The sequence below is a fragment of the Enoplosus armatus genome, chromosome 4 (genome assembly GCF_043641665.1).
Source record: "Enoplosus armatus isolate fEnoArm2 chromosome 4, fEnoArm2.hap1, whole genome shotgun sequence".
Classification (NCBI taxonomy): domain Eukaryota; kingdom Metazoa; phylum Chordata; class Actinopteri; order Centrarchiformes; family Enoplosidae; genus Enoplosus; species Enoplosus armatus.
The window spans coordinates 25,792,640-25,801,316 of NC_092183.1; positions in this window are offsets into that span (position 1 = coordinate 25,792,640).

Here is an 8,677-nt window from a genome sequence, read left to right on the forward strand (position 1 = left end):
GTCCAAAAGTAACAACAACAAATGAGATGTAGCGTGTTCATTCGTGAGCATCAAAGTTGCCGGTATGTGGAATTTGTTACCCATGGACAGAACCAGGCGAGCCGTTTCCCCGCTTCCACTCTTTGTTCTAAATTAAGCTAAGTGGCGATATTCATCATTCATCATCTCAAAATGTTGAGAGATACTTAGAAAATCCCAGCTAAAAAAAAAAATCTAATCCAGACAAACACTGACAGTGTCGACGTAAATGTGCACCCCCGTGGATCTATACAGGTTTATCTTTAAAAAAAAAAAAGCTCTATGGCTCAGTCTTAATATTAAGCAGTGTCTCAAGGTGGGGGTCACACTTTGCCCCAGAGTTGTTTCTGCTGACAGGCAGCTCTGCTATGCAGCCCTGTCACTCAACCGTCTGCACCAACAATGGCAGAAATTCCACTGTGTTTGTTTGGTTAAGGACAGAGCTCTCTGAAACCCCTGAACCTCCTCAGGATCCACAGCAGCCTCACTCACCCTGAGAATGAAGCCGGTGTCAGTCCTAACCCAGACAGCGGGAGTAAAGTTCACCCGCCATCTCAAGAATAGTCAGTCCCATTTAGCAATTGTGTCTCTTCTGTCCCCCCCTCCACAATGGAGCAAACAAGCTAAATCCACCTTGAAATGCACTTAGTAGAACATGTCAACATGTCAGGGTGCGCTCGGTTCTACGCTCCGTCTTAATCCAGCCCATTGAACGCTGACAGTTGTCTGTGAGTCAGACATTCACGGAGCCTTTGTCACTCCGGGTCTTGAGCCCTCGCAGCCACGCTGGAAGGGCAGAACCCTCAGACACACGTTAAAACACACATGCTGGGTGTGCAGCCCCACAGCCGGAGCGAAAGCCTCAGGAGGAGAAGAAACCGATACATACCTTGTGTAAACATCAGCGAAAAAATAACGCTAAGAACAGAAAAGGCTCAACCTAGGTGAGGATTATCCCTGAGAAATGAATAGGGGCCAATTATGACTGCTCTGTTGTACTGCCAGTATCTGGCTCAAGAGCTGTCAGCCTGAGATGCCTGCAGGGCCTGGACAGGGTGGGGCGGGCCGGGAAGGGGGTCCTCGGGAGGCTTCATGTAGAAAAAGGGGCCCTCAGACTGGTAAGCCAAGGTGAGTCTCCACACTAGGTTTTGGTGCTCTCTCCCTCATCTGGCCTCCCAAGTTCAAGACAATTAGCTCAAAGAACCCGCTGAAGCCGCGCACTAAGCCTAATGGTCGGCGCACAAAAACAACCACGGCTGTCGAGACGAGGTTGTGTGCTTCTCCTGTCTTTCGCCGTACACATTTCCACAGCTTAGACACCACTTTCTTCTGTGGCGACTGACCAAAGGCATATTTTAATCTTGATGCTGGACTGTGACTGTGAGTCTGCAGTCTGAATACTCCCCATCAGGAATGTCAAGGTTGTCTTGTTCGTTTCAAAAGGTCTAAAGACTCCGCGTTTGATTTTGCTACTGTAGCTTCTAGAAAGATTCAGTCAACGTTACCACCCCCCCCCATCTTGACTCCTCATTCAACCGCAAACATTAAGGAAAAAGTCGATGAGGTCAGCTCTTGTCAGAGCGGGGTGCTGCTGGTAGCCCAGTAGAAGTGAGGGCCTGTGAAATGAGCTTATCTGACCCCTGATAAGAACAGGATACCCCCAGGAATGGTCCAAATTCAACACACATGGCTGCTCCAGTGGCCTTTATCTGAGGAGATGTGTGTGTGTTTGAAAAGGAGCTACATGTAGCGCTGCGGTTGGGTTTGGCCTATCTCGATCGGTCCAGCCGACCACAGCCCTGCGCAGAATACCAGTGCCTGTGGCCAACAGTAAAGAGGACGTGCCGCAATGTCATAGTTTGTGGTTCCGCTCCCAAGACGTCACTAAGAGAGCAATTACGATCAGCAACCTCAGCTCTTAAATCATTTAGTCAGATCTTTTCCCGCACAGGAAGCTACACAGAGATTTATTGAGAAAATGTTTGATGACCAAGCCACGCCGATTGGGACAATAGCAGTCTGCATGCTAAAGCCACACAACACGCTCTGATGTTTGGATCTAAACAAGACACATCTGGCACTCCCAGGAACTATGATTATGTTGCTGCACCTCTAACAACCTGTTTGATCAGCTACACTTAAAATAAAAATAAAAAAAATAAAAACAGAGTGACATGTAGATTCATTGCTCAGTTAATTCCATAGCAGTTCAGCACTGCGTTGCTTTGTTGTTGTATATGTTAGCGCTGGAATGAAACTTATTGCAAAGTACTGAAGTGTTGCAGCAGGGCTTGAAGTGGAAAGCCCGGCCTCAATGAGGCAGCTAACCTAAAGCTACTGTGATCAGATGGAGTAAAGCCAGGTTTAAGAACTGACTCATTAGGCCTCAGACAGGTGACAATATTTTACAGCAAGAAAATAAGGAACCAGAATTCAGTGTGATTTTTTTTTTTTCTGTTTGGTTTTACAGACATTCATTATCCTTTGGTGATCCTCTGACTGTTCCTTTAGCGCCCACCGTGAGGTTCACGTTTTAGTGTTTTTTCACGTCAGCCTCAGAATTAATGAACAACTCTGGCGACCCCTTATCTTTTCATCTCGCACCATCGCCAGGCGACAACTTGAAACACTTGATGACATTCCCATCAGCCCGTCGGCTGCATTTTGTTTTCACCGCGAATTCGCAAATGTTAGCATGCGAACGTGCTGAACCAAGACGGCTCACGTGGGAAACGCCCGCTCACATCGGCATGCTCGCATTGTCATTGTGAACATTTAGTTTATCGCATCGCTTTTTTTGTCAGATTTACCTGAAGCGAGCCAATGGTTAAAATGCTGCTTTTCGCTGCAAGGCTGCAAGTTTGTTATTTGTATTCAAATATTTTTTTTCAAGTTCATGTGGAGTCACATGAGGAATAGTGTGCAAACACCTGGGATTGACAAAGGTTTTCGGGTTACATTTTATGTCGGCAATAACTGCAGCCCACAGTGTGTCACATTGTGATAAATTAGAAAGGAACTGCAGTTTGATTTGAATCCTGTCCGCAATCATTACCGTAAAAAACAAAACAAAACAAAAAAGCGTGCTTCAGTCGGTCAGATTGATCATAAAACTGGTTAAGCCTTGGGTGAAGTTAAGTCTGACAACCAGCCTGAGTGGGAACAGCATCACACCCAAACGGTTCCTCAGAAATGACTCTAACGTGGCTGGATGCCACAGTTTTCTAGGCTTTCAGAGGATGGTCCCAGAGTTTAAATGCTCAGCTATGTTTATCAAATATCATCTTTTGATGTCTGAATTTGAAGACATGACCTTTAACATTCATCATCGCATTGATCCAACCCTGGTATTGATGGAGATAATCAACTTAACAAGCCGCTGCACAGGAAATAACAAACTACTTCATTGCATGTCCTAAAGGTTTTTCCCCAAACAATAGCAGAGCAGAGAGAGCATCAGTATAAACACCACCTTGACAGTTTCCCTCTGAGTGTGTCTGCTCAGGGGCTCTGGTGTTATCAGTCTGAGTCACATCACATAAATCATAGTGCCTTCCAGTGCCATGATGGCTTCCCGCTCTGCAGCCAAAACGTCTGGCTGGAGATGTGAGGAGCTGGCTGGACCTGAGCTGAGAATGTAATTGGCGCAGATTGCAATTCCTGCCGATGGCCCTGTCAATGAACATGCATGTAGTAAGAATGCACACACACACGCACACACACACACAGATGGACTGCGCGCTGGGCTCGCCCTCCGGCTGCTGTCGATGCCTCTCTGACTGATTCTGTCTTTCCTGTTTAGCCAATAAAAGCTCTGTGTGGTGGGACGAGTAACACACACACACACACACACACACACACACACACACACACACACACATTCTGCATGCAGTGTGTATCTGCCAGCTCTGCTTCTGCAGCTCACAGTTATGCCTGCCTGTATTTATTTGTTGGTCGCTGATCTAATGAGAGATGGCTTGCATGGTATGTTGCGTATGTGTGTGTGTGTGTGTGTGCGCGCTCGTATGAGGTGGTTTGTGTGGGGGCAGGTGGGAATGTGAATGCGTGGGTGTGTCTGCAACGTGAGCCCTCTTGTGTACGGCCTGTATTTGAGTGTCCACACACACTGCATGTTTGAATGGCATGGTGTGGGTATACTGTGAGCCTGCATTCAGTACACATGGACGTCCCCTAAAAATAAAGCTGTGGAGAGTTATACCTCTGCTTTGTCTTTCCAAAACAAATTCAACATTTTCTATAAAAGGAGTGTCACTGTCACAGCCAAACTATGGTATACACACACACACACACACACAGTCCAATGTATATATAACCTGCTCAGTAATTAGCCGTCACAAAGTAACCTTTGGCCTAAATGTTATCCTGTGTGACAAATGAAGTTGCGGCAGCAACATGGAGAGTGGTCATTACTGTATGAGACATGGCATGCGTCTCCACTCACTGATCTGGGTTCTCTCTCCACCCAGTGTCATTTTTAGACTGTCTTTATCGTTGCTCCTTTTTAAGTCTGAAGCTGGAGTTGGGGGGTGATTAGCTTAATTTAGCTAAAAATCTGGGAGCTAGGGGAAATAGCTAGCCTGCTTCTCTCCAAAGTTCAAAAATACAATATAACTTTTTTTATTTTGTGATTTTTCTACATTTCTGGAAAAACAAGATTGTTTAATAACTTCTTCAGTTAATTAGTGATCTTACAGGTGTCACGGTAGGTGTATTTCTGAACTTTGTGCAGAGCCAAGCTGTTTCCCCACGCTTCCAGTCTTTACGCTAGGCTAAGCTAATCGCCTCCTGGCTCCAGTTCCATACTGCGTGCTGCACCCGCGCACTCCCGGCAGCATGGAAAGAGCAGGACAACCTCCTGTTATTCCCGACTTTTTTTTGACAGTCCCGCATTATTCCAAGATTAACCTCCACGGCTAGCATTGTTGTCACAGCATCTAAATAACCAAAATGAGTTTCTTCTGTCTGTCAGCAGAAAGCTTTTAACCGTATCTTGGTGCCAAAGTTGAGGCAACATCTACAATCTTCACTGACCTGCACTGACCTAAAGAATACAGGCAATTGAACAAACGAGCAAGTTAAATACATACGTACACAACATATTGTTTCATCACATTTACGAGCGCGAGCTTGACATGTATTGATATATAAGACAGACTGTAATGGGTGACTAGGATAAACTTTTAAAAATGCTGACTCCTGAGTATAATTTTAGGGGTCAGACAGAATAACTTTCCTTGCCTGCAGCTCCCTGTGGACATGACCATGAGAAACAGCTCCATGATTAAAGAGCAGTTTCAAAAAGAAGTGATAAGAACGTCACTGTTCCAAGGGAGGATGGTTTTAGTGGTGCTGATAGCGCCGGTGCATCTGCTTTCTCCATCCTGCTACACGCTGATTCATTAAAGTTGTTCTTTATTCTGCGCCTCAAAGTGACAAGGCCAGTCACTCCTCGCCCTCCCTGAGATTTCTCCATTCACACCTGCACAGACGCCCAAGGAAAACATGAGCCGGGGGAGGCCTCGCCATCACATTTCATGACACCTGCACATTCAACACGCACTCCCACACACAGTATCTTCTCCTTCTGTTCTGATAACTTAATGCAGACTTGTCCACTGTCACGTGGAAAAAGTTCAGGGAGACATAAAGTTGCATATACACGTTCATTCTTGTGTCCAACTAGAAGTACAGCACCATACTTGAGGGGACCTTGAAATAACTCCAAATCCACCCTGTTTTGTTGATTGGTGGTGTTTTCTAACATCTAAAACATAGAAGACATCAAATCAATATGTTTCCACTGTAGCTTGCTCGAAGATAAATCTCTTTTTGCATTCAGTCCCCAAGGATACCACTTGCGGAGGTGCTATTTTGCAACAACATTAAGAATACAACATGTTTACAGCCTCAGTCACCCAGAATTCGATGCAATGATAAACCTGTTGTGTTTTGAGCAAGAGTAGGTCTGCAATGATTTTAACGCTTGTTTGTATTCACAGACCTGTTCATCCTTGCCTGAGGGAAAGACGACTCAAAATCACTTGCCTGTGTCGCTGCTGTAATGTTTTCTATTCAATTCAAAGTTCGCTTCGGTCCTTCTGATTGAGCCCACATTCTTCCCCTACATGATATTATTTTATGACAATGCCCTTATATAAACTGCTACATAGATTCATGAGTCAAGTCAATATGTGTCCATTTTGCATTCATAAAAGATGTCTTTCACCATCCCTTAAGTGAATAGTTTGACATTTTGGGAAATGCACTAATTGGCTTTCTAGCACCTCCAAAGCTCACTACAATTCGAACAAAAAAAAAAAAAAGCGTATAAATGACAATTTGGACAGAGCCAATCTAGCTATTTCCCTCTCTTTCCAGTCTTTGTGCCAAGCTAAGCTAACCAGCTGCTGTTAGGAGCTTCATATTAAGCGCACAGGTGTGAACTTCTCATCTGACTCTGCAAGACAGCCTGTCATTACATTACCCAGTGTCAAACTTTTGCTTGGTCCAATATACACAGTTTAATATTGAATGTACTTACACTTTATTGTTAGCATACTTTTTTTTTTACTTATTGTCTGGTTTGTAATAGTTTCACGTTTAAAAGCCCACTAGAAAAGCATTGCGTACTGTATTGTTGAGTATCTTATGTTGCTTTCATTCCCAGTGTGTCAGTAAAGAAAATTCCTCATGCTCATCAGTCTCCTGGTGCAGTAGCTGTCTGTGTCCGCACTATGTATTCATTACTTTATGGTCTGTCCCGGGGGACTTAAAAGCACTGTCTAGTGTTCCTCCCTGGAGCTTTGCCCTCCACGGTGCACAGCGCGGTCCTCTACCTCTCCCTGATGAGAGAGGAGCCTGGTGGACGAGCGCCAGCAGACTGCGTCGTAGCACTCCCATCTATTTCTATCTCTCTGTGGTCTGGCTGCGGCTCAGGCTGACCCACAGCCTTTCTAATTTGGTGATGAGCTGTAAAGTGACCTGCCTGCCCCCACGGCCGGGCGGCTGGAGCGAGACTGGGATTCCAGGGATTTCCTTACCATGGCAGTCTCTTGGGTTGGATGGATGATACTGTATACACACCCCAACCCTGTCACGGCACCCCACCCTCCTCTTTCTCCTCCTCAGAACCCCCCCCGCCCTCCCTGCCCATGGGTAAGCGGAGATGCCAGGAATAATTGATGATGATGTAGCCATGGTATCTGTCCAGGCAGGGCAGCAGACACTTTCTCCCACCTCCTGCTGAGGGGTTACTGTCCTGCCACCTCCATTTGCACTAATTGGTTTAAACTCACTGCTGCTCTACAACTGAGACTCACCCTTTCCATGTATGTCATTAAGTGCTTATGTATTTCATCGAGCCCATTAGTGAATTAGATACACTGGTAATCCTCCACTCTAAATCCAAAATATTGTATGTCTCGTTTAGTATAATTTGAGCACAGTATGTCCAGAAGGTAAGAATGTCATTCAAGTGGTTTCACATGTACATTAAAATTCATGTGCTGCACCCTAGTAAATACACCAAATACTATGGCTGGGGTGAGGCCTTGATGAAGGCTGCCTCGGCCAAAAATCACTTGCCCAAATAAATTCACGTGTACCCAAAATATTAATCCTCCCTGCTTTTTAAAGTTAAATGAGTTCTATCCTTAATCTTTGAGGGTTTTTTTTTTGTTGGTTGGACAAATAGATTATTTGGGTTTCTGACCCACTGTGCTCTACATGCTATGCACCTTCTCCCACTGAGGCATCCCATACTCCTTATTGTTTCATTTCAGAGTGCTGGGGGACTGTCTGACTCTAATCCACGGCCACAGAAGAGGTTTAAAACACTCTGGTTTCACCTAATCTTCCAGCTCAGACCTAGCCGAGCTTGAAACCCGCTTTCTCCATGATAGGAATGGACAAATAAAGGTCTCTCCCAGCCCTCCCATGAAAGGGCCCTGTGTGCTCTGTGGATTATGGCCCTGTGTTTTCTCTGTCTCTCTTTCTCCATTAGACTGAAAAGGATGAAAAAAAAATAAAGACTCTCCTGTTCGTGCAGTATTGTAAGGCTTTGCAAGTTCTATAGTTATCGTTTGGATGGTTTTGTAGGTAGTCAGAGTGTTTAGAAGCCCATTATAGACATAGTCGGAATTTAAAAGAAGAATGAAGGTTTTTTTTGAGTCTGAGTTGTCCAGTGACAATCAAACAGTCATCATAATCAGATGTTAAGGCCTATATCAGAGTTCTGTGCTGCTCTTTATTTATCCTACCTGCACCTACCTATTTATTTTTGTAGCCTAATGTTTAATCTTGAAAGAGATACCTCCTATTAGAAATACCCAGATGCACAACTCCTTGAAAAATGGAAGTGAACGCACACACACACACACACACACACACACACACACACACACACACACACACACACACACAGGCAGGGAGTCATACCAGTGGGGAGAGAAAGCTACAAGCTGAGCAGAGAGAGAGAGACAGGGAGCGCTGACTCTTCTATACAGGCACTTTCATGGACAGCTCATCTGCTGTAAATAGAGGTCCTTCAGGTCCTACGCGTGTTTTGAATCCCCTCCTTGCTAGCTGGGTCTTTCTGACAACTGTCAAAACGTCGGTGTCTCACTGAGTTTTTTTTTAA